Source organism: Mustela putorius, unplaced genomic scaffold (assembly GCF_011764305.1).
Source record: "Mustela putorius furo isolate JIRA1106 unplaced genomic scaffold, ASM1176430v1.1 tig00003845_pilon_pilon_pilon, whole genome shotgun sequence".
Lineage (NCBI taxonomy): Eukaryota > Metazoa > Chordata > Mammalia > Carnivora > Mustelidae > Mustela > Mustela putorius.
The window spans coordinates 72,169,709-72,192,423 of NW_025421998.1; the positions used below are offsets into that span (position 1 = coordinate 72,169,709).

The 22,715-nt window shown below is 39.0% G+C and overlaps 1 protein-coding gene and 1 long non-coding RNA gene across 3 annotated transcripts in view; one reads left to right on the forward strand and one right to left on the reverse strand.

Annotated features, from left to right (window-relative positions):
* MDFIC (MyoD family inhibitor domain containing) overlaps positions 1–22,715 on the forward strand; it is a 91,522-nt gene that overhangs the window by 60,681 nt on the left and 8,126 nt on the right. The gene's annotated exons all lie outside the window — the stretch shown is intronic.
* LOC106004737 overlaps positions 1–22,715 on the reverse strand; it is a 33,737-nt gene that overhangs the window by 5,665 nt on the left and 5,357 nt on the right. The window contains exons 2-3 of the long non-coding RNA XR_001177751.2: positions 6,150–6,192; positions 337–557 (exon numbers count right to left, since the gene is read on the reverse strand). This is a non-coding gene — a long non-coding RNA (uncharacterized LOC106004737). The remainder of the gene's footprint in view (positions 1–336; positions 558–6,149; positions 6,193–22,715) is intronic.

The window sequence follows — 22,715 nt, forward strand, 5'->3', positions numbered from 1 at the left end:
GCCCTTGTTGCTTCTCCCCCCCACCCAGCCTAGAATGTTCTCATAATTTTCTTCCACCTGTTTGACCTGTGCACATTTTCTTCAGAACTCAACTTGGGCATCATCTCCTGAGGCCGTTGCGAGCTAATTGCCCCTCTCTGTGTTCCCTGCAGCACCTTCCCCATAGGTGAATGTATCCGCAAGGATACTCAAGTCTTCCCGCACTAAAACCTAATCTCACTGAAGGCAAAGCTTCTGCCTTCTTCTCATTTCCAGCAGAGCCTAGAATCTGGCTTGTAGTCAGTGTTCAGCCGATGTTGAAGCAAATAGGGAGTATAAATCTGAGAACACAAGTACCTGTTCCTTAACATTTTATAGACATTATAGTTGAAACCTCAGAGTGGCTGAAATCATCAAGGGTGAAAATGTGGAGCCATAGAAGTGCAAATATCTGAGGTCAGAGTGAGGCGAGAAGAAACTCCACTGAGGCAGGACTGGAACTCAGAACTTCTGCCTCTTACCCTCATCGTTTCCTCATCATTCCTTGAGGTTTTCAGTCCACAACATGTTTCCAACTCCTAAAGCCAGAAAGAGAGGTAAAGTTCAAATTGAATTGTTCATTTTCAGTTACATAATATTATAAATCTTATATTCATTTTCCCCCCATAAACATGTCAGTTTGGGCTGTAATTATAGAAGTACAAGTATTTTAGTGGACAAATAATGGGATTTTATGATATGACTATAGTGGTATAATCTGAGCTTCCAGAAACAAACTCTCTGTGGCTTTGGCAAAATATGTCCCTGCATTCCTCAAAATACTTAATTTGCTTGGATGATGTTTTGTTTTGTGTTGTTTTCTCAGGCACAGGGCCTTCCATTCCATGTCAAAATGATTGTGTGGGAGAAAGGTTTAGAATTCTGCTTTCCGAGGCAGTATTTGCCAGTCCAGTGGAAAACAGGCTTTTAGTGAATTTTACTGCTCAACTAACAAACTAAATGGAATAACAGTAATACAATGAGAGGGGTGTGTGAGCCAGGAAGGCCTGATCAAAGTTGACAGTGTCAAAGTATAAATCATTCTGCATATATAAATCATTTTGCTCACTTGAGATATTTAATCAGCTGTGTTTTTTTTTTTTAATTGAACAAATTATCCAAAGTATTTATAAATGGTAAGTGTGTCTTTAGGGCTAAATGCAAATATTTGAACACACATCCTTTAGAGTTGAGAAAAATAGGTTAACTCTGTAATTTATGTTCTAGAGTAAATTATTCCCATACCCCTCAGTTTGATGAGGAGCACAGGAAAGATTTTATAAAGTCCTGAAATACGTATAACTTAACATTTGAAACACTTTAGATTGCTTCTTTAAAAAGAGCAGGCACCAGGGTGGCTCAGCGGGTTAAAGCCTCTGCCTTTGGCTCAGGTCATGATCCCAGGGTCCTGGGATGGAGCCCTGCATCGGCCTGCTTCCTCCTCTCTCTCTGCCTGCCTGCCTCCCTGCATACTTGCGATCTCTGTCTGTCAAATAAAAAATAATTTTAAAAGAATAAAAAATATAAGAGCTGAGCCCTTTGCAGGCCCAGTGAAAGAAGAGAGAGAGGCCATCAGCTAGGTATGCATTTCACCTCCTTTACCTTTGGCTTTTGGGTTTTGTAGACAAGTTGCTTAGACCACTGCTCTAACAATTTAAATGAACTTAGCATTCACTCAGGAGGTGGGTGGGTGGAGAGGAAATTAAACAATGGAGATACAGATAGATTGGCCAGGAAGCTCTGGGGTGTGGGGTGGCAGTGAAGAGACTGTTCAGAAACCCAGCTTCAGAAGAATAGGCTCAATGGAAAAATTGAATAAATCTTACGACCCTATTAATACACCATCATTTTAATTTTTGCATTCGTAGTGAAAAGTTTCAGTGGTGTTTTTAATAGGTCAGACAGCACTGGGCAGGTACAGCAGCGAGGCTGTTCTGGGATAAATATTTGCAACCCTGTGACTTGTGCGGAAGGTGAGCACCGAGAACCTGAGGTTTTCTTCAGGGTGTCAGGATTAAGTGCTGGGTCCCAGGGTTAAAAGTGAGTAGAGCTGAACAGCAGTCAGACATCCATCCTAATGAGGACTGACCTTAGTTTTCTATTTCAATTAGTTGGGAAAATGAACAGAAATTAGGAAATCATGTGCAGCTCAGTGTAGTTTGAGGATGGCCAGAAGTTGAGTTTTAGACATGTTGAATTTCAAATGATAATATACAGTCCAAGAGCATTTGGAAATACATGCTTGGAGCTTGGGAGGAGTTAAAACCAAGTATGCTAACTTATATTCTCACAGAATACTGGACATTGTGAATTTGGATGAGTTTTCTTAAGAGACTGAAGAGAAAAGATCAAATGGCTGAAAGCTAAGTGATTCAGGGATCACTGGAGGCCAGCCAGTTTGGTGGGCTGGGAATGGGAGTTCAGCTTGTGTGCTTGGGAGGAATCCCATGGAAAGTTCAGACTTCTCTCCATAGGTGATGTCAAATAGAGAAAGTCAGAGTGAGGCCAAGACACTGAGAAGATAACCTACAGGAGAGGTCAGAGGCAAAGATAGGAGGATGATTATCTTGCTGAGGGGAAAAAAAAGGGAAAGGGTAGTGTCATGGAAAGAATGTTTTAGGAAAAGGCTGCATGGATAATTGATAGGTTCAGCAGGATGAATACTGAAATAATTCTGATGGATTTCATTGTGGACGTCATTGGGTGACCTAATTGAGAGCCATTTCACGGAGCAGCCAGAATGATGTGGGCAGTGGAATGCTGAGGAAACACACTGATAACAATAGTTCTAGAAAGGCTATAGTCCAGAATGGGAGTGTGGGTCCAGGGAGGTTGTTTTGTTTTAAGAGGGGAAAGCTTTGAATGTGTTCACATTTCAGTAGAAAGAATCTAGGAGAGAGGCAAAGTTTGACTATATAAAAAGGTAGTAACATTAACTTCTTGAAGAATTCAGCTCTTGAGTTCAGTTACCAAGCCAGACAACTGAGCGACCCAAGAAGCATTTACTGAATTGTTAACCTAGATGACTCTACTCTGTTGTGTAGTTGGTTAGTCTTAGAAGCCTTTTGAGTAACTTCTGTGGAATGGCTGGGTATGAGGAAATGCGACTTCAAGTGATTAAAAGCCTTTCTCAAGCCCTCACTCCTACCTCATTCCAGAAACACTGACTGACATTTGAATGGAAGGCATGGACAGGGTGGGCAGTTAGGATTCTGTGTTCCAAATTTCTCATTTATTTATTTATTTATTTATTTATTTATTTATAGATATATTTTATTTATTTATTTGACAGAGGGAGATCACAAGTAGGCAGGCAGAGAGAGCAAGGGGTAGGCAGGCTCCCTGTTGAGCAGAGAGCCTGATGTGGGGCTTGATCCCAGGACCCCGAGATAATGGCCTGAGCCAAAGGCAGAGGCTTTAACCCACTGAGCCACCCAGGCACCCAAATTTCTCACTGTTATATTTTGGATAAGTTGATGGAAATTTAGAATTCAATTTAAATCATAGCTTGTATATAAGTATATAAGTAGTATAAACTATATATATATATATAGCATAAGTAAGGAAATACAACATCAACAAGTTAAAAAAGCAGCTAAACAGTTACAAGAAAAGTATAGGAAAGATTAGTAAGGAAACTACCGCATAATCCAGAAAAATAGAAGACAGGTTAATTTTAAAATGTATGTAAAGTAAATTTATCTTTTAATGTGGCCTACTCTTAACTGAATCACTATTGCAGGCAAAAGGTTGAAAAGGTTAGGACCTAACCTGTAATAAATTGGAATATTGATTATGATAGTCTCTTACACAGTGATTCATTTTTCGTTCATGGGCTTCTTTGAGAATCTGACAAAAGTTGTGATTCTTTTCCTCCAGTTTTTAAGAAAGATGGTAATGGAATCCTGTTATCTCTTTTGTTGTTCCCAGAAGTAAAGACATTGGACACCTTCAGACATCTTACTCTAAAATCAAATGTCTCTAAAACATTTGAATAGCGAAGGGAGAGCAGATAATGGGAATGCTGATGAGCCATTGTTAGGGTTTTGAACAGATGAAGGACATGATCTAACTTACCATTTTTAAGCATTACCTGCCTCTGGTGCTGAGAGTCCACTATAGGCCCATGAGGGCTGAAGGTGGAGGCCTGCCTTGTGTCTCCCACAGTAATTCAGATGGAAGATGTCTGGGTTGGACCAGGGCGGCAGTGGTGGAGGTGGTGAGATATTGCACAGGAAAGTATTTTGAAGGCCAGTCTAAGTTACTGAATGCTAAGATTTCAGTCAGTGTGAGAGACAAAGTTAAGGATGACTCCCATGTTTTTGTGGCCTAAGCAGTCTCAAATAATGAGTTCTCATTAACGGAGATGAGAGGTCTACCAGACGAACAGGGTTTCATTGGTGGAGGAAGATAAGGATTTTAGTCATGGCCATAGATCTGAGATACCCTTTATTTAAGTAGTGATGTGAAAGGAGGAGTTGAATTCAGAGGAATGGTCTGCAGCCCGAGAGATGTATTTTATGAGCCATCATAGACTCATATAAGGTATAGAATGTTCGGTGGACTGCATCCCCTAGGGCTGGGGTTCTCAGCCCTGGCACCTGGGTATCTGGAGTAAGAGATTCTGGGCAAAAAATATAGGAAGTAAATTATCACTCTCTGGGTTTGCCCCAAGAAATTCTAATTCATCTGGAATGCGGTAGGGGTGGCTAAGTTATCAGTATCCTTTAGAAGCTCCCCCACAGGATTTCAATATGCATGCAGAGTTAAGAACTACTGCACAGGATGCAGGAGCCCTGGACTGCTCTTATATAGAGAGGTCAGAAAAGGAAGAGGAACCATTAAAAAAGAAAAAAAAAAAGGATGAGTAACTGGTGATGGAGAAGGCACCATGAAAGAGGGACAGCTTGGAAACCAAATGACCCTTGACATTGTCCTGTGAGGGTCATTGGTGACCTTCATGCTTTTGGTGTTGTGATGGGGACAAAAGTCTGATTGAAGATGGTTCTAAAGAGAATGAAAAGAGAGGAATTAAGGATGGCAAGTCTAGCCTATTCTCGTACAAGGAATTTTACTGAAGGGGAATGTTTTTAGAAATGGGAGATATTGGTTGCCGGTTCCTGATAATGAGCTACTTAAGGTGAGAGAAGGATGTCCTGGAGTAGGAGAGAGGGAGGAGCTCTGTTACAAAGTGCCTTAGGCTGTAGTTAATGATGTATGTATGTATATTACATGCTTCACTGGTTCTATTTATTTATTTGTTTTTTAAAATATTTTATTTATTTGACAGAGAGAGAGAGTTCACAAGTAGGCAGAGAGGCAGGCAGAGAGAGAGGGGGAAGCAGGTTCCCTGCTGAGCAGAGACCCCCCCACCCCCATGCAGGGCTCAATCCCAGGACCCTGAGATCATGACCTGGGCCGAAGGCAGAGGCTTAACCCACTGAGCCACCCAGGAGCCCTCTTCACAGGTTTTACAGTGTTAAAAGAAAGCAGGCAGGTGCTATAAGGTGATCTTACCAAGTGTCTGCTAGGAATAAGCACTGTACTACTGCGGGCCCTATACACTGAGCCTGGTATCTCTCAGGTGACCAGTAGGATGTGGCATGGATTTGCTGTTTTGGAAACCTTCCACTTTAAGAAAATATTTTATCATTTGGAATGATGCTAATTATGATAAAAGTTTCCGTTCGTTTTAGAGGGATTTCAAAGAATTATTTCATAGTTACAATAATAGCCCTAGACACTGCGTAATACTACAATTCTCAAAGGGGGAAGTTTTGGGGAAAAGATACAGAATGTGCAGGATGTTTTGAATCTTCTGACAAAAACTGGCTGATGACTCATGAGTCTCTTGCAATTTGTTAAGTATACAGAGGGAAAATAGAATCAAAGTATTGCTCACTGGATATAATTTTTGTCTTCAAATATCAGAGGTGACAACTCACAGCAAAACTTTATCTCAGATGCTCACGATAAATCAAGACATTTTTATTTCACTTCAGCCTAAAGTTTACTTTAGCTATAGTATTAGCGTTGTAAAAAAAAAAAAAAAATTGTTTCTGAAGGTTTGAAGAATAAAAATATTTAAATAAGCTAATGAACTGAAGATAATACTGATGTGTAATCCATACTTTAATTTATGTCCAAATGTCCTGTGGTCTCTCCACTGACAATCTGGAAGAAAGAGAAAATTCAAAATGTTAAGTTTAACTGGGTTATATTCTTTTTCCTCTGACTTCAACTAAAACCATTTTTGATGAATACTATATCGTGTATTTTTTGTCTTGGTGTCTTCATAGATTTCCTGGGGTCTTTTTGCCCTATGTTGTATTATGTTCTTTGAATTCTTTGTTTGCCTGCACTGTCATCTCGGTCTAGTTTAAAAAAAAAAAAGAAATCTATTGTTTCACTGTCAAAATACACACTAAAATGTTTAAGAATAGAGAGCTGCAGTTTTGGGGGGAAATTAAAAAAAGGTGGTGCTGAAGGAACAGGAACAAAAGGGTGTCCTTCATCTCTAGGAATAGGTCTGTTTTGTCCCTAGAGAAGCTTCTATCTTTGCAGATCTGGCCTGCAAGCCAAGTTTTGTCTCAGTTGAGTTGTTACTCAAATGTACACCTTCCATAGCTTTCTCCATCTGCCTCTCTTTCTCATCGCCCACCCCCCCGATCTGTCTTTCCCCTCATTTTTCTGTCTTTCTCCCCGGCTCAGAAGTTTTGCATGATTTCATTGAAGAATTTATTGCTAGTTAGAAGAACCCAATTGCTGTGACTTCAAAGTGATGTTTTAATAGTATTTTCTAATAAGTTTATTCTTACCTTGTATATTTGTGAGTTTGGGTACATGGAGATTTTCAGAGCTATTTCTTTTAAGCTGAGACCCACATTTTTTTTTTAAATAATGATTTATTTTTCTAGGTTGAATTAAACTCTGGTGATATTTGAGTTGTCTTTCAGGATACATAGTTGCTTCACTGGAGTTACACAGGGACATTTGAGAATATAATTTTAAAAGATCAATTGAAGTAACACAGAAATATATACAGTTTCTCTTAGAAATGTCTTCACTAATACCAATATATAGTGTTAAACTAGTAGAGTTTTTGAGGACCTTTTGTAATTAATTTGTATAATTCTCAATTAATATAGTATAAAATAGGGTAGAGGAGGAGCTGTGATAGTACAAATTTGCCTTATTTCTAAAAAAATCTTGCAAGGCATTAATTTTTTCTTATATAGGAGGTTTAAGTTGAATACAGTAGGAAGCTTTTTGAAAGATTCACTTAGGATCCTCCAGTTGAGGGGTTCCTAGTTTTGGGAGAGTCTGTGACTTTCACTTAACTTCTATACTTGAAATCTAGCATTTCCTTCATTTATAAATGGAAGTAAAAAACTTCAGTAGCATTAATAGTATCTCTGACTCTGTCCCTTATATTTTCATATCCTATTACCATTGTGGCAGAAATCCTGAAATATTGTTTATGCTAATCACTACTGTAAAATTATAGTAGTTATCAGATGACCGCAGAATCTTGTTATTGATGTGCGAGAAAAAACACTTAACAATACTTTTATTCTACTTTTTTTTTTTTTTAGATTTTATTTATTTATTTGACAGAGAGAGATCACAAGTAGGCAGAGACGCAGGCAGAGAGAGAGAGAGAGAGAGAGGAGGAAGCAGGCTCCCTGCCTAGCAGAGAGCCTGATGTGGGACTTGATCCCAAAACCCTGAGATCATGACCTGAGCCGAAGGCAGAGGCTTAACCCACTGAGCCACCCAGGTGCTCCTTTTTATTCTACTTTTAATAACTATTTCAACATAATTGGTTTCCTATGAAATCATTTCTGTTTTATACATTTAAAAATCTTTTGTCCATGGCATGCAAAAAACCAAAAAGTGCTTTACCCTCCTTTGCTACATCCTAAGCATTCTTTGTAGCATAATTTCCTTTGTAATCCTTCATTTCTGTGTGTAGTTTTCATAATGCAGAGAATGCAGATTTTTTAATAGCTTTTTTTTGGCTCACATGAAATTGGAATAAGTGTAAAAGACATATCCAAGGGGCACCTGGGTGGCTCAGTGGGTTAAATCCTCTGCCTTCAGCTCAGGTCATGATCTCAGGGTCCTGGGATCAAGTCCCACATCAGGCTCTCTGCTCAGCGGGGAGCCTGCTTCCCCCTCTCTCTCTGCCTGCCTCTCTGCCTACTTGTGATCTCTGTCTGTCAAATAAATAAATAAAATCTTTAAAAAAAAATTAAAAAAGACATATCCAAATTTCCGCCTTGAAAAACTGTTAAATAGTAAGTAGCCGTTGTTCTCACGTTTACCTTTTCATGCATACTTTTGTAAAATTATTTGTTTTCTAACAGAGCATAGTCAATGGTATTGGGATACAGAGGCGTGGAGAAAATGATTTCTGTGGTTTTGCATGCCACAATTTGGGTAATGTTAACTCTCCATTAAAAATACAGGAGAAAACAGAAGAAACATATCAAAAGTCAACAACCTGGTGAGAATTTTGTTTCCGGGGTCTCAGAGAAATCTTCCTAAGAGATTGTAATTGATGTGTAACAACAGTGTGGCTTCAGGCCCTCTTCCCAGCACAGGACCCCGGTAGTTTGTACTGGCTTCCCTACTTCTTGTACACTTGACCGAAGCGAAAATGTCAGGTGGTGGACGTTGGCTCAGGAGGTAGAGGAGGCAATTAGAAGAAAATATGGAATAATTAGAAAACAGTTTGCTCAGGTAAGTTAATGATATTCCTTCCTTTGACAGGGAAAATATTCATACAAATAAATAGTTGTCTCCTCAAAGATTGAAAAATCCAGGAATTGGGGGGAAATGTGAAAATAATTGAAAGAAAAGAGCAAAATGGATTAATACACTAGTTTCCCAAAGATATATTAAACCTGCCTAAATTTCTACTCTGAATTCTCTTGGGAAATCAAAGTGGAAGAACTGGACCTCTTGGGGAATAATATCCTCATAACATAACATAATTTAAAGTTGACACTAGACGCTGAAGTTTGTTTTGTTTTTTTTTTTCCCTAATAATTATGCTCAGTGAGGGATGCAGAAATTGCATTTTGGAATGACAGAAGAGCAGTTCTTTAGAAAGAACTTTTCAATGTCTGTGGTAGCTCTCTCCCGGAAAACGTGTTCTGTGGAGTGACAGGAGAAGATGAAGTAAAACCAAAAGTCATCTCCGCCTCAGGCCATACAAATGAATTTCATAAAGTCAACAGGTATTTAAGGATTTGCCCTGTGCCCAGGCTTGGGTACAAGAGTGGGTTGAGCAGTCCCATTTTATTTCTTAATCTAGTGCTTTGGGTTATTCGGTCACTTATATTATACCAAAAGTATAATTTTTTACAACATATGAACATACTAGCTCTTGAACCCCAGTGGACTCCATTATGTGTGTGTGTGTGTGTGTGTGTGTGTGTGTATGTATATGTATGTAAATATGTATATGTGTGTATGTATATGTATGTAATAAAATCAGGCCTCCCAAATATCATCTTCCTAACTGATACTTATATCCCTTGCTAAACCTCCTAACTTGCTTAAGATCCTGGCCTTCCGGCATACCTGCCCTTCAGAACCAAAATCCAGACTTTTTCAACTTCATACCAGGGAGCTGGTATGGAGAGAAGTTGAAACCTCCATAAAAATCACCATCATGACCCATGTATGATCTTGGGTCTCAACTGGATTTTCAGAATCCCTCAGCAGACCTTTGGTGTGCCCTTCATTCATTCAACATCACCGAGCTTGTGCAGGGGCAGGCACACTGTTGGGGACTGGGACACCACAGTGGACTGCGCAGACAAGCAGACCTGCTCTCTCTCTTTTCCACAATGGCTGCTCTATTCTGTTGCCACTCTCTTGAAATGAAATTCTCGGAAGCTTTCCCTCACTCTCCAGGGGCAGAAGACGCTTTCTCTGCATAGATTTCTTGAAAGGATATCTGCATTTGCTGTCTCTACTTCCTCATTTTTCAATTACTCCTCTTCCCACTGCTCTTCAGTTTCCCTGTCACATCACTGAAATGTCTCTGGCTAAGCACCGTATTTGACACAACCTCCTTGAAATCTTTTCTTGCTTCCATGTCCCCTCCAATCCCTGGAGTTTCTACATCCTTATTAAGTCCTCAGTTTTTATCAAATGATGTCATTCTCCCTGGACAACTTCATAATTTCATTCGTTATAAGAATTTCAGCCACAAGTGGCTTCCTACCCTGGATCTGTCTGTCTCTTACACTCTAGGCCAGTGTCTCCATTCTTGTCCAAATGTCCACCTCTTGGACATTCCCATTTGAGTATCTTCAGACTACCATGTCTATTATTTTTAAGTAGGTTCCTTTAAGTAGTTTCCATGACCAGTGTGGAGCCCATGGCCAGTGTGGAGCCCAGTGTGGGACTTGAACTCACAAAACTGAGATAAAGATCAGAGCTGAGATCAAGAGTCAGACGCTTAACTGACTGAGCTACCCGGACACCTCCCCAAAGTATTTTAAACCACACTATTTTTCTTTCCATGTTTCTTTCTTGGTAAATGGCTCCAGAAACCAGGAAGTCATACTTCACTATTTTCTAACCATCACTGCCTCATCTGTTGTCTTATCAACTCCTACGAATCCAAGGACCCCCATTATATTCCTTGAAGTCACCTTACCTGACCCTCCTGACACCATATTATTATCGTTGATGTTGCTCCTGCCTCCTCCTTTCCAAAATGGAAAATTGAGGGTTTTCTCTGCCCCAACAATGTTGAGCCACTTGCATGTCTAAAACTATCTTGTTCTTTGTGTGCCTCTGAATAACCTCTGGACTACCTGGAGCCACCTTTACCTTCTCTTCACCCCGCACATGCCCTCGGCTCCCCTGCTTCTGGGGCTTAGCCAGCTTGGGGCCCGCACATATTCAGCATTCATTTCCTTTCCACTGTACTTAGACTGCTGTGTGAAGCCAAGTAATGGCTCTGTTCAAGGCCAAGGAAAGACCCTGAGCTAGACTTTCACAGACATCTTGTAACCGAAAAGAATCTGGAGATCATTTTCTTCTGCATTATATGCATATAGACACTGAGTGAAATGATTTGTTCAAGGTCATTTTAGCCAATTAGTGACAGAGTCAAGACAAGTCAAGACTTAGAAAATAGAATATCATTTTCCTAGTTGCTAGAAGCCTCACCAAACCCAAACAGACAGACAGACACTTGTGGTATTCCTTCCAGTCGTTCTGGCATTGCTGGCCTGAATGGGCAGCCTAGGTAATGAACTATGACTCAGGGAAACCTCAGCGGGGTTGGAGGGTTGGGGGGTGGGTGAAGTGCAGAGCAGCGAGAGGCAGCACAATAAGAGTTTTTTTGTTTTTTTTTTAATCATCTTTTCTATGATTTAAAATAACAAGGCTACAGAATTTTTTTGGGATGAGAAAACCAGGTTTGTCAGTATTAGGGGCCTTGCAAACAACATGTTCATGGATTTTCTTGGCTCTGAAATTGTTTGTACACTAAATTAAGGTGGAGGTATTTATACCTTATAATTTCAACGTCATGCTGTCCTGTTCATCTGAGGCTTAAAAAAAAACAAAACAAAACAAAAAAAAAAAACAAAAAAAACAAAAACCCAAATGGTATTAATAGATAACATGGGTGGAGAGGGAGGGATGTGGAAAGAGTAACAATGCCATCATTGATTCACAAATTAATTCCATAAATAACAGGATTTACCTCCTGTGCACTGCTTTGAAATGTGCTTTGGTGTCTCATTTCACTAGGCTTTTGCTCTTCATCCTGCCTGGAGTGTCTGTCAGACTGCTGTGTCTCTTTGGTTGGGGCCTGGCTCTTCTATCAGGAGGGGGGAGCACATCCTGAGCCTTCTCAGGGCAAGGCTATTCTTGCCTGTAGGAGGCCCCTCCCCCTGCCAGGGCGGCAGTCCTGCCTCCATAGGAGATTGCAGGAACAGGAACTGCCAGGGCCTCTCAGCCCTTTGGATCACAGAGGGGCAGGGGCCTGATCCCAGCCTTGTGAACACTGTCAGCTTCTCTTTGTGTGTGTGTGTATGTGTGTGTGTGTGTGTCTGTTCCCACAAGATCTTATGTCATGAGTAAGCTGGCCCATTCTGGGGGTTCAGTAATAGGCTAATAATGGATGACTAAGCATCTCCAGATGGCAGTGTCAGATTCTGAACTCACCTCCTCCCATGAACACCCCAAATCTACAGCTACATCTGGAACCATTTCTTCTGAAAAGGACCTGCAAACTAGCTGTGTATCCTTCCCATCTGGCAAGGAAAAAAAACCCACATCCAAAGCAAGCAGGAGAGGCTGAGGCTATCCTGCAGTAAAGCTCACTCCGGCGCAGTGATGCACGCTTAGGAGGGAACTCAAAACCTGGAGCTTCTCCCACATTCAGCACCCTAACCTTTAAGACTGCATCTGATGGATGAGCGCCCGAACATCTAGCTTTTAAATCAACGGTGCTTGCATCCCTAAAACCTAAAAGAAGACTATGCTGAACTGAGGAAAGGCTATTAATGGGCTTGTGCTCTTGGACCCACAGACCCCATGGCCCAGTATAGAGGCAGCTGATTGACAGGTTAGATGTAAACCTTAAGATAGGCAAATACTCTTTAACATAACCAAGGATCAGTAAGGGGGCAGGCATCTAATTTAACACACCTGTAGGGGTCGTCTAGGGTACTGTGAGAACTGAAGCTGGCAGGTACTACCTTAGGGAGGTTGCTTTCCCTCTGCCTCCCACCAACTAAACGGCTGTAATCTTCTCCAGAAACCTCACGGTGGGGTCACTGTCTTTGTCATCTAGACTGCCAATGGACTTACACATGTGTCTGATGCCCAAGGACACCACTGGATTGTCTAGCTCTGGTGGACAGCAGGGACTGTGTTCCTGGGTCCCACAGACTGACACAGGAGAGACTGTTCTTGGCCAGCTGCCACTCTTAGGGCACTGGACAGATAGCAGACTGAAATACAGCTCTAGTGTTTCTGCAAGAGGGGCTATTTGCTTAACATGAGCTTAGACTTTGGGCAGGCTTCAGGTGGGGCATATATCTAGGGGCCTGCTGATAATGGACTCCACAGGCCTGTGCATGCTTTCTTCGAGCGCCCCTTCTGCCTTGTTCCAGATTACCAGTATCCTTCCAAAAGGAACTTGCATACCCACCTGCTATCCTGATTTTTGTAACTTCCACCCAGTGGACACCTCTAGATTGCCTAGCTGTGGAAGGCAGTGGGAGTCCTATTTGTAGTCCTACAGGATTATGTATGTTTGCATACTTTAAAACTGCTGTTGTGTGTGTTGGTGGGGGGAGGGCGAGTCTGTCTTTGAAACAGTTTGAGTCTAGGTGCTGACTGAGATCCTTTCTTTTGGAACATGGATAACTTTTAGCATACTCTCAACCACTGGGAGCCACTGAAAATAAAGTAGGCTATTGGACAATACAAAGGTTTGAGAGACAACCAAGAGCTAGGATAGGATTGAACAATAAGATTTATCTGCTACACAAAGCCACTCTACTTCTTCATCCTGGGCAAGGTGGCTGTTGGATCTAATGCATAGAAACCAACATAGAGAGTCAAGAAAAATGAATAAAGAGTATGGTTTAAAAGAAAGAACAAGACAAAACCTAAGAAAAAGTTCTTAAGCAGTTTACCTGACAGAGTTCAAAATAATAGTAGTAGTTTTAAAGATGTTCACCAAACTTGGGAGAAGAAAGAAATATACAAAATTACCAAATGGAAGTCACAGAGCTGAAGAATACAAAACCAAACTGAAAAATATGCTTAGAAGGATTCAGCAGCAGACTATATCTGAAGCAGAAGAAAAAAATCAGTGAACTCAAAAACAGGGCAGTGAAACTCACCTCATCAGAGCAATAGAAAGAAAAAAAAAATGGGTAAGATAGCTTAAGGGAGTTAGGTGACATCAAGTGGGCCAATATTCACATTGAAGGGATCACAGAAGGAGAAGAGAGAAAGGGGCAAAAAAGTTATTTGAAGAAGTGATGGCTGAGAATTTTCCTAACCCCGTGAAGAAAACAGACATCCAGATATAGGATGCTGAGAAATTTCCAAATATAACAAACCCAAGGAGCCTCACACCAAGACACATTATAATTAATATGTCAAAAGTTAAAGAGGAGAGAATCTTAAAAGCAGGAAGAGAAAAACAACATACATACAAGGGAACCCCCTACAGACTATACTTGGATTTTTCAGCAGAACCTGTGCAGGACAGAAGGGAGTGGCATGATATATTTCAAGTGCTGAAAGAAGAAAAACTCACAACCAAGAACACTCTCCAGCAAAGCTGTCATTCTCGATCTTAGGAGAGAGCATTTTCCAGACAGACAAAAGCTAAGCCTGCCTTACAGTAAACGTTAAAGGGACTTCGTTAAGCTGAGGTAAAAGGGCATAAATGAGCAGCAGAAACACATATGAAAGTACAAATCTCAGTGGTAAAGGTAAATACACAGTAAAATTCAGAATAATGTAAACATGGCAGATCAATCACTTATAAAGGTAGTATGAAGTTTATAAAAATAGTAAAACTACAATAAGTAGTTAAACATATAAAATGTGACATCAAAGAAGAGAGGAAAGTAAAAATATAGAGCTTTAGAATGCATTAAAACAAGTTATAAACTTAAAATAGACTGTTAGAAATGTTATTATATATAAGCCTCTTCCTAACCACAAAGCAAAAACCTAGGGCAGATTACACACACAAAATGTGGAAAAGAGATTAATCTTAGCATACCACTGTAGAAAATCTTTAGTTATAAAGGAAAAGAGCAAGTGAAAGGAAGAAACAAAAGAGCTACAAAACAGCCAAAAAAAAAAAATTTTTTTTACAAATGGCATCCAGTATATGCCTATCAATAATCAACTTTAAATGGACTAAATTCTTCTATTAAAAAGGTTGAATGAGGGGCGCCTGGGTGGCTCAGTGGGTTAAGCCTCTGCCTTCGGCTCAGGTCATGATCTCAGGGTCCTGGGATCAAGCCCCGCATCGGGCTGTCTGCTCAGCATGAGCTGCTTCCCCCTCTCTCTCTCTGCCTGCTCTCTGCCTACTTGTGATCTCTCTCTCTCTCTCAAATAAATAAATAAAATCTTTAAAAAAAAAAAAAAAAGGTTGAATGAAAATACAAGATTCATCTATGTGCTCCCTACAATAGACCCACTTCAGATGTAAAATCACACAGACTGAAAGAGAAGGGATGGTAAACAATCTTCCATGCAAATTGAAACGAAAAGAAAGCTGGAGTAAGTGTATTTAGATCAAGCAAAATAGTCTTTAAAATAAGGACTGTAAAAAGAGACAAGAGAAGCACATACTGATAAAGGGGGCAATACAACAAAAGGATATAACATTTTAAATAATTTACCCACATAGGAACACCTGAATATGTAAAGCAAATATTTACAGACCCAAAAGAAGAAATAGCAATACACTAATAGTACAGGACTTTAATACCCCCCTTTCATCAACAGATAGATCACCCAGATAGAAAATCAATAAGGACACATTGTCCTTAAGCAGATCATTAGACCAGATGGACTTAATATACACAGAACATTACACCCAAAAGTAACATGGAATATTCTCCAGGATAGAGCACGTTAGGCCACAAAATAAGCCTAAATCAATTTAAAAGATTGAAGTCAATATTCAGCATCTTTTCTAACCATAGTTGTCTTTAATTAGAAATTAATTACAAGGGGTGCCTGGGTGGCTCAGTTGGTTAAAGCCTCTGCCATCAGCTCAGGTCATGATCCCAGGGTCCTGGGATCGAGCCCCACATCGGGCTTTCTGCTCCGCAGGGTTCCTGCTTCCTCCTGTCTCTCTCTCTGCCTCTCTGCCTACTTGTGATCTCTGTCAAATAAATAAAATATTTTTTTAAAAAATTAATTACTAGAAAAATGGAAAATTTACACATAATGTGGAAATTAAACAGTCTATTGAACAACCACTGGGTCAAAGGAGAAATCAAAAAATGCCCTGAGAATATGAAAACAGAAGTACAACATAACAAAAATAATGGATACAGCAAAAGCAGTTCTAGCAGGGAAGTCCATAATGATAAATACCTATCTCAAGAAACAAGAAAAAATCTAAAACAACCTTACTCTATACCTCAAGGCATTAGAAAAACAAATGAAGACCAAAGTTGGTAGAGTGGAAGTAAATGAAGTAGAGGCTTAGAAGACAACAGAAATGATTAATGAAACCAAGAGCTGTTTCTGTGAAAAGATAAGCAAAATTGGTGAACCTTTAAATTCACAAAAAAAGCAGACTCAAAGGTCATAAAGAGGAGACATTACAACTGATATCACAGAAATACAAAAGATTTAAGACACTACTATGAACAATTACATTCCAAACAATTTTATAACCAAGAAGAAATAAATAAATTCTCACAAACATAACCAAGAAACACTACCAAGAGTAAATCATAAAGTATAATTATTTATTATAAATATAAAGAGAAATTTAAAGAGACTGGTTACTAATAAGGAGTTTGAATCAGTGAGAAAAAAATCTCCCAAAAAACCAAAGTCAGGACCAGATGGCTTCACTGGTGAATTGTAAAACCCATCCTTCTCAAACTCTTCCAAAAATAATAGAGGAAACACTTTCAAACTCATTTTATAAGACCAGCATTACCCTGACATAAAAACAACACAAGGATGCTACAAGAAAGAAAACTACAAGGCAGTATCCCTCATGAACGTACATGCAAATAGCCTAAACAAAATATTAGCAAACCAAATTCAACAATTCATTTAAAAGACCATACATTGTGATCAACTAAGATTTATTCCAGGGATGCAAGGATGGTTTAATTTCTGCAAATCGATGTATATACCATTTTAATAAAATATAAAAATTATATGATCATCAGTAGGTGCAGAAAAACTATGACAAAATTCAACACAAATATATCATTAAAAATCTGAACCCTTGTGTATGGAGGGAATATATCTCAATGTAACAAAAGCTGAACATGACCAGCCCACAGCTTAACACCATACTCAATGGTGAAAAGATTGAAAGCTTTTCCTCTAAGATCAGGAGTAAGACAAGGATGCCCACTCTTACCATTGTTATTCAATATAGTATTAGAAATTCTGACCCGAGCAATTAGGAGAAAGAAACGGAAGACATACAAATTGGAAAGGAAGAAATAAAACTATCAGTATTTGCAGATGACATAATATATATAGAAAACCCTAAAGATTCTTACAAAAACTGTTAGACCCAATTCTGTGAAGGTGCAGGATCCAAAAATCAGTATGAAAAATCTGTAGCATTTATATATATGTATATAATCAGAAAGAGAAATTAAGAAAATAATTCTATTTACATTTGCATCAAGGAATAAAATACCCAGGAATATATTTAACCAAGGAAGTAAAAGAATTGTACCCTGAGTACCACCAGACATTAGTGCAAGAAACTGAAGACAACATAAATATGAAAATACTCTGTGCTCATGGACTGGAAGAATATTGTTAAAATGTCCATACTACCTAAAGCAGTCAACAGGTTCAATGAAATCCCTAGCAAAACGGCAAGGGTATTAATAGAAATAATAGAACGATCCTACAGTTTGGAATTACAGAAGACCCTGAATAGCCAAGCAATGCTGAGAAAGAACAACAAAGCTAGAAGCATCACACTGTCTGATTTCATCTATATTACAAAGCTGTAATAGTCAAAGCATGATGGTATTGGCATAAAAACAGACACATGGATCAATGGAACAGAATAGATAGCCCAGAAATAAACCCATGCATGCATAATGAGCCAAGAATATGCAACGAGTAAAAGTCTCTTCAGTAAATGATACCAGGAAATCTTGACAGCCACATGCAAAAGAATGCAACTGGACCACTATTGTATACCATACACAAAAGTTAACTCAGAATAAAGACTAAGACCTGAAACCATAAAATTCAGAAGAAAATACAGGCAGTAAGCTACTCCTTGATTTCTACTCTGATGGCAATTATTTTAGATTTGGAACCTAGAATAAACAAGTAGGACTACATCAAATTAAAAGGCTTCTGCACAGCAAAGGAATCCACCAACAAAACAAAACCACAAGCTATCGAATGGGAGAAAATATTTGTAAATATTGAATGAGGGGTTAGTATCCAAAATATAAAGAGAAGTCATACAACTCAACAGCAAAAAAACCCAAAGAATCCGATTTAAAATGGGCAAAAGATTTCAATAGATATTTTTCCAAAGATGATATACAGGTAGCCAACATGTCCCATGAAAAGGTGCTTAACATCACTAATCATCAGGGAAATTCAAATCAACAACACAATGAAATACCACCTCACACTTGTCAGATTGGCCAGTATCAACAAGATAGATATACCAAGTGCTAAGGTTGTGGAGAAGAGAGACTCCTTGTGCACTGTTGGTGAGAATGTATATTGGTTTAGCTACTATTGAAAACAGTATGGAAGTTGTTCGAAAATTAAAAATGGAACTGTCAGGGTACCTGGGTGGTTCAGTCATATTATTTGCCTTCAGCTTAGGTCATGATCCTGGTGTCCTGGGATCAAGCCCCGGCATCAGATTGGACTCCCTGCTCAGTGGGGAGTCTGCTTTTCCCTCTCCCACCCTCATAAATAAATGTAAAAAATATTTTTTTTAAATAAAAAAATAAGAAGTACCATATGACTCAGTAATTCTAATGCTAGGTATTTATCCAGAAGAAATGAAAAGGCTAGTTCAAAAAGGCAAATCCACCCTCATGTTCACTGGAGATTTATAATAGCCAAGATATGGAAATAATGTTTCTTAATGGATGATTGAATAAAGAGGATATGATCAACACATATAATTGTGTGTGTGTGTGTGTGTATACACACAAATGAACATTACCCAACCATAAAAAGAGGGAAATCTGGCCTTTGCAACAACATGGATGGACCTTGAGGGCATTATGCTAAGTAACTGAGTTAGATAAAGACAAATACCGTAGGATTGTAGGATCTCACTTATATGTGGCATCTAAAAACAGAAAAAAATGAGTTCACAGATATAAAGAACAGATTAGATTGGTGGTGGCCTGAGGCAGCAGGTCGGGGTGGGTAAAATGGATGAAGGAGTCCAAAAGCGACAAACTTCCACTTACAAAATAAAGAAGTCATGGGGACGTAACGTACAGCATGGTGACTATAGTCAACATATTACCTATATGAAAGTTGCCAAGAGAGTAGATCTTAGAAGTTGTCTTGAGAAAACTATGGTGACAGATAGTAACTAGACATATTGTGGTGATGATTTCACAGAGCAATTACAATAAATCATGTTGTAAACCTGAATCTAATATGTTACATGTTAATTATACCTCAATAAATACATTAATATTAAATAAATTTGTTTTATTAAATAAAAACTGCACCTTCCCACCCCCTGGGCACTATTTTGCCAAAAACAATTTTTTGTCTTAATTTACTTTGCACAATATTTAGACAAGCACAGGTAAGAAGAGAAACTGAAATGTGAATTTGAAAGAGACACAGTTGGGAAAAATGGGAAGAACGTTAAGGTTTGAGGAGAGATTTCTAAGATCATTTCTGAACAGTCTTAAGAACATAAATCCTACCTCGCACCAGACAGAATGGATAAAATTAACAAGTCAGGAAACAACAGATGTTGGTGAGGATGCAGAGAAAGAGGAAACATCCTACACTGTTGGTGGGAATGCAAGCTGGTGCAGCCACTCTGGCAAACAGAAAAGTGGGTCCTCAAAACGTTGAAAATACAGCTACCCTATGACCCAGCAATTATAGTACTGGGTATTTACCCTAAAGATAAAAACATAGTGATCCGAAGGGGCAAGTGCACCTGAATGTTTATAGCAGCAATGTCCACAATAGCCAGACTATGGAAAGAACCTAGATGCCCATCAACAGATGAATGGATAAAGAAGGGGTGTGTGTGTGTGTGTGTGTGTGTAATGGACTACTATGCAGCCATCAAAAGAAATGAAATCTTGCCATTTGCAATGACATGGATGGAACTAGAGGGTATTATGCTGAGCAAAATAAGTCAACCAGAGAAAGACAATTATTGTATGATCACTCTGATATGAGGAATTTGAGAGGCCAAGTGAGGAGCTTGGGGGGTAGGGAAGGAAAAAATTAAAGAAGATGGGATTGGAAACCATCAGAGACTCTTAATCTCACAAAACAAACGGGGTTGCTGGGAGGTGTTGGGGGTGGGGACAGGGTGGTTGGGTTATGGACATTGGGGAGGGTATGTGCTATGGTGAGTGCTATGAAATGTGTGAGCCTGACAATTCACAGACCTGTACCCCTCAGGCAAATAATACACTATATGTTAATAAAAATAACTTTAAAAAAATAGAGAATACCCAAATACACAAACTATCTTTACTCCTCAAAGAACTAGAGAATCAACAAATTAAGCCAAACCCATGGATGGGAAGGGAAATAATTACAATTAGAACAGAAATCAATGAATTAGAAACCAGAAATATAGTAGAACTCATCAACAAAATCAGAAGCTAAAATTAAAAGAATTAATAAGATTGATAAACCACTGGCCAAACTTCTCCAAAAGAAAAGAGAATGGACCCAAATTAATAAAACTATGAATGAAAGGGGAGAGATCATGACTAACACCAAGGAAATAGAAACAATCACTATAAATTATTATCAACAACTATATGTCAATAAATTTAGCAACCTGATAGAAATGGATGCATTCTTGGAACCTATAAACTACCAGGACTGAAACACAAAGAAATTGATAGCCTGAATAGATCAATAACCAGTAATGAGATTGAATCAGTGATCAGATATCTCCCCAAAAATAAGAGTCCAGGACCTGATGGATTCCCTGGGGAATTCTACCAAACATTCAAAGAAGAAATAATACTTTTTCTACTGAAACTCTTTCAGAAAATAGAAACAGAAGGAGAACTTCCAAACTCATTCTGTGAGGCCAGCATTTACCTTGATCCCCAAACCAGGCAAAGACCCTGTCACAAAGGAGAATTTCTGACCAATATCCTTGATGAACATGGACACAAAAATTCTCACTAAAATACTAGCCAGTAGGATCCAACAGTACATTAAATAGAGGATTCACCACGACCAAGTGGGATTTATTCCTGGGCTGCAAGGTTGGTTCAACGTCTGCAAATCAACCAATGTGATACAATACATTAATAAAAGAAAAAACAAGTTAAAAAAAAAAGTAAATCTTAGTTTTAATGAAAAAATTTATATTTTCCTGGCCATAGATGCCATTGTGACCAACTTCAGCAGACCGTTAGACATACTCTTTCTAGGAAACTGCTTCTAAGATCTAAAGTGGATTTTGTTATCCAAAAGTTACATTCAACTTTATTAATTAAACCTTTTGGATTAGGGGTTTTCCAACTGGCCAACTGAATAAAGTCAACACTGACTAGGTTCAAGTAAAGTATGGTGTTCCTCTGTTTAAGCCTTCTAGCTTCCAGAGAAAAGTAAATGGACGTAATTTAAATATGGAAAAAGATGATTATTTTAAGTCTTCCGCTGCAGCCAAACATAAAATTTCCTAATTTTTCCTGGGCAGATTTCTGCCTGCTTTACTCTTCTGCAGATTCTCATTCTTGCCTTTTTGGGTCTCTCTTTTCAAAGTGTTTCAACTATAAACTGAGCCTTTTATAACCCTCCCTTGGTTGAAATGGAATGGCCTGATTTTAGTGTGGTGATCAGAGTAATGAAATATTGGTACGTAAAGAGGGGTGGGCTCCCTAGAAGAAATCTTGTATTATACTTCTGTCACTATGACAGTAACAATATTTAGTAAGTACTTCATGAGAAATCCCTTCTTGAGCACTTATAGGCACGGTCATCCTCATCATAACCCTTTGAGGACAGTGCTGTTATTACCAGCTAGCCAGCTTGTTGTCTGGTTCAAGTAATGTAAATATTATTTGCACCACCTGTATTTTTTTTTTTTTTTAGCTTTTCTTTACCCTCTTCTCTGCTCAGGTACTAACTGTACATGTAAAATGTTTTAAATAAACACCTCTACTAACTGAGCCTTTACTCCTCTTCATGTTTCTTTGTACAGCTCCTGAGGGGAGCAGGGGGGCAGGGGCTGTTCTTAGAACACCCCCTAAAAGGGTTCCTATAAGGCTGTGTTCCTAGACTTAGTGATGCAACTCTTCAGAAAGGACTCCTTGACTCAGTGCTACAGTTAAGTCTCGACTGACAATTACTGGATCAAATCTCTCAGAGTTTGGAATATTTAATGAATCGACCACAGAACAGGCAGCAAGATAAATGAGTAAGAGAAGAAAAAAAAAAATCTGTGCTATTCACTTAACTGTAATTTAAAATGCAAATGCACTTCCCATAGGTGCAGGATGGAATCCAGAATTTGGACATGTGGGAGGAAAATCAAGGAGTCCCTTTGTGGGAGGTGGGAGAACGGTTTTAGATTTTTTTCCCAAGGTTCTTTTGAGTTTGCTGAGAGGAAAGATAATAGTAAAGATAATTGTTCAGTTTTCCTAAGCGTGGTCTTCTCTGTACTGCAGTGGAAAATACAGCTCTTCTCTTCTCTTACCTCCTGACCTAACTCACTTTCTTCCCTACTAGGAAAATGTTGACTGTGTTCTGGC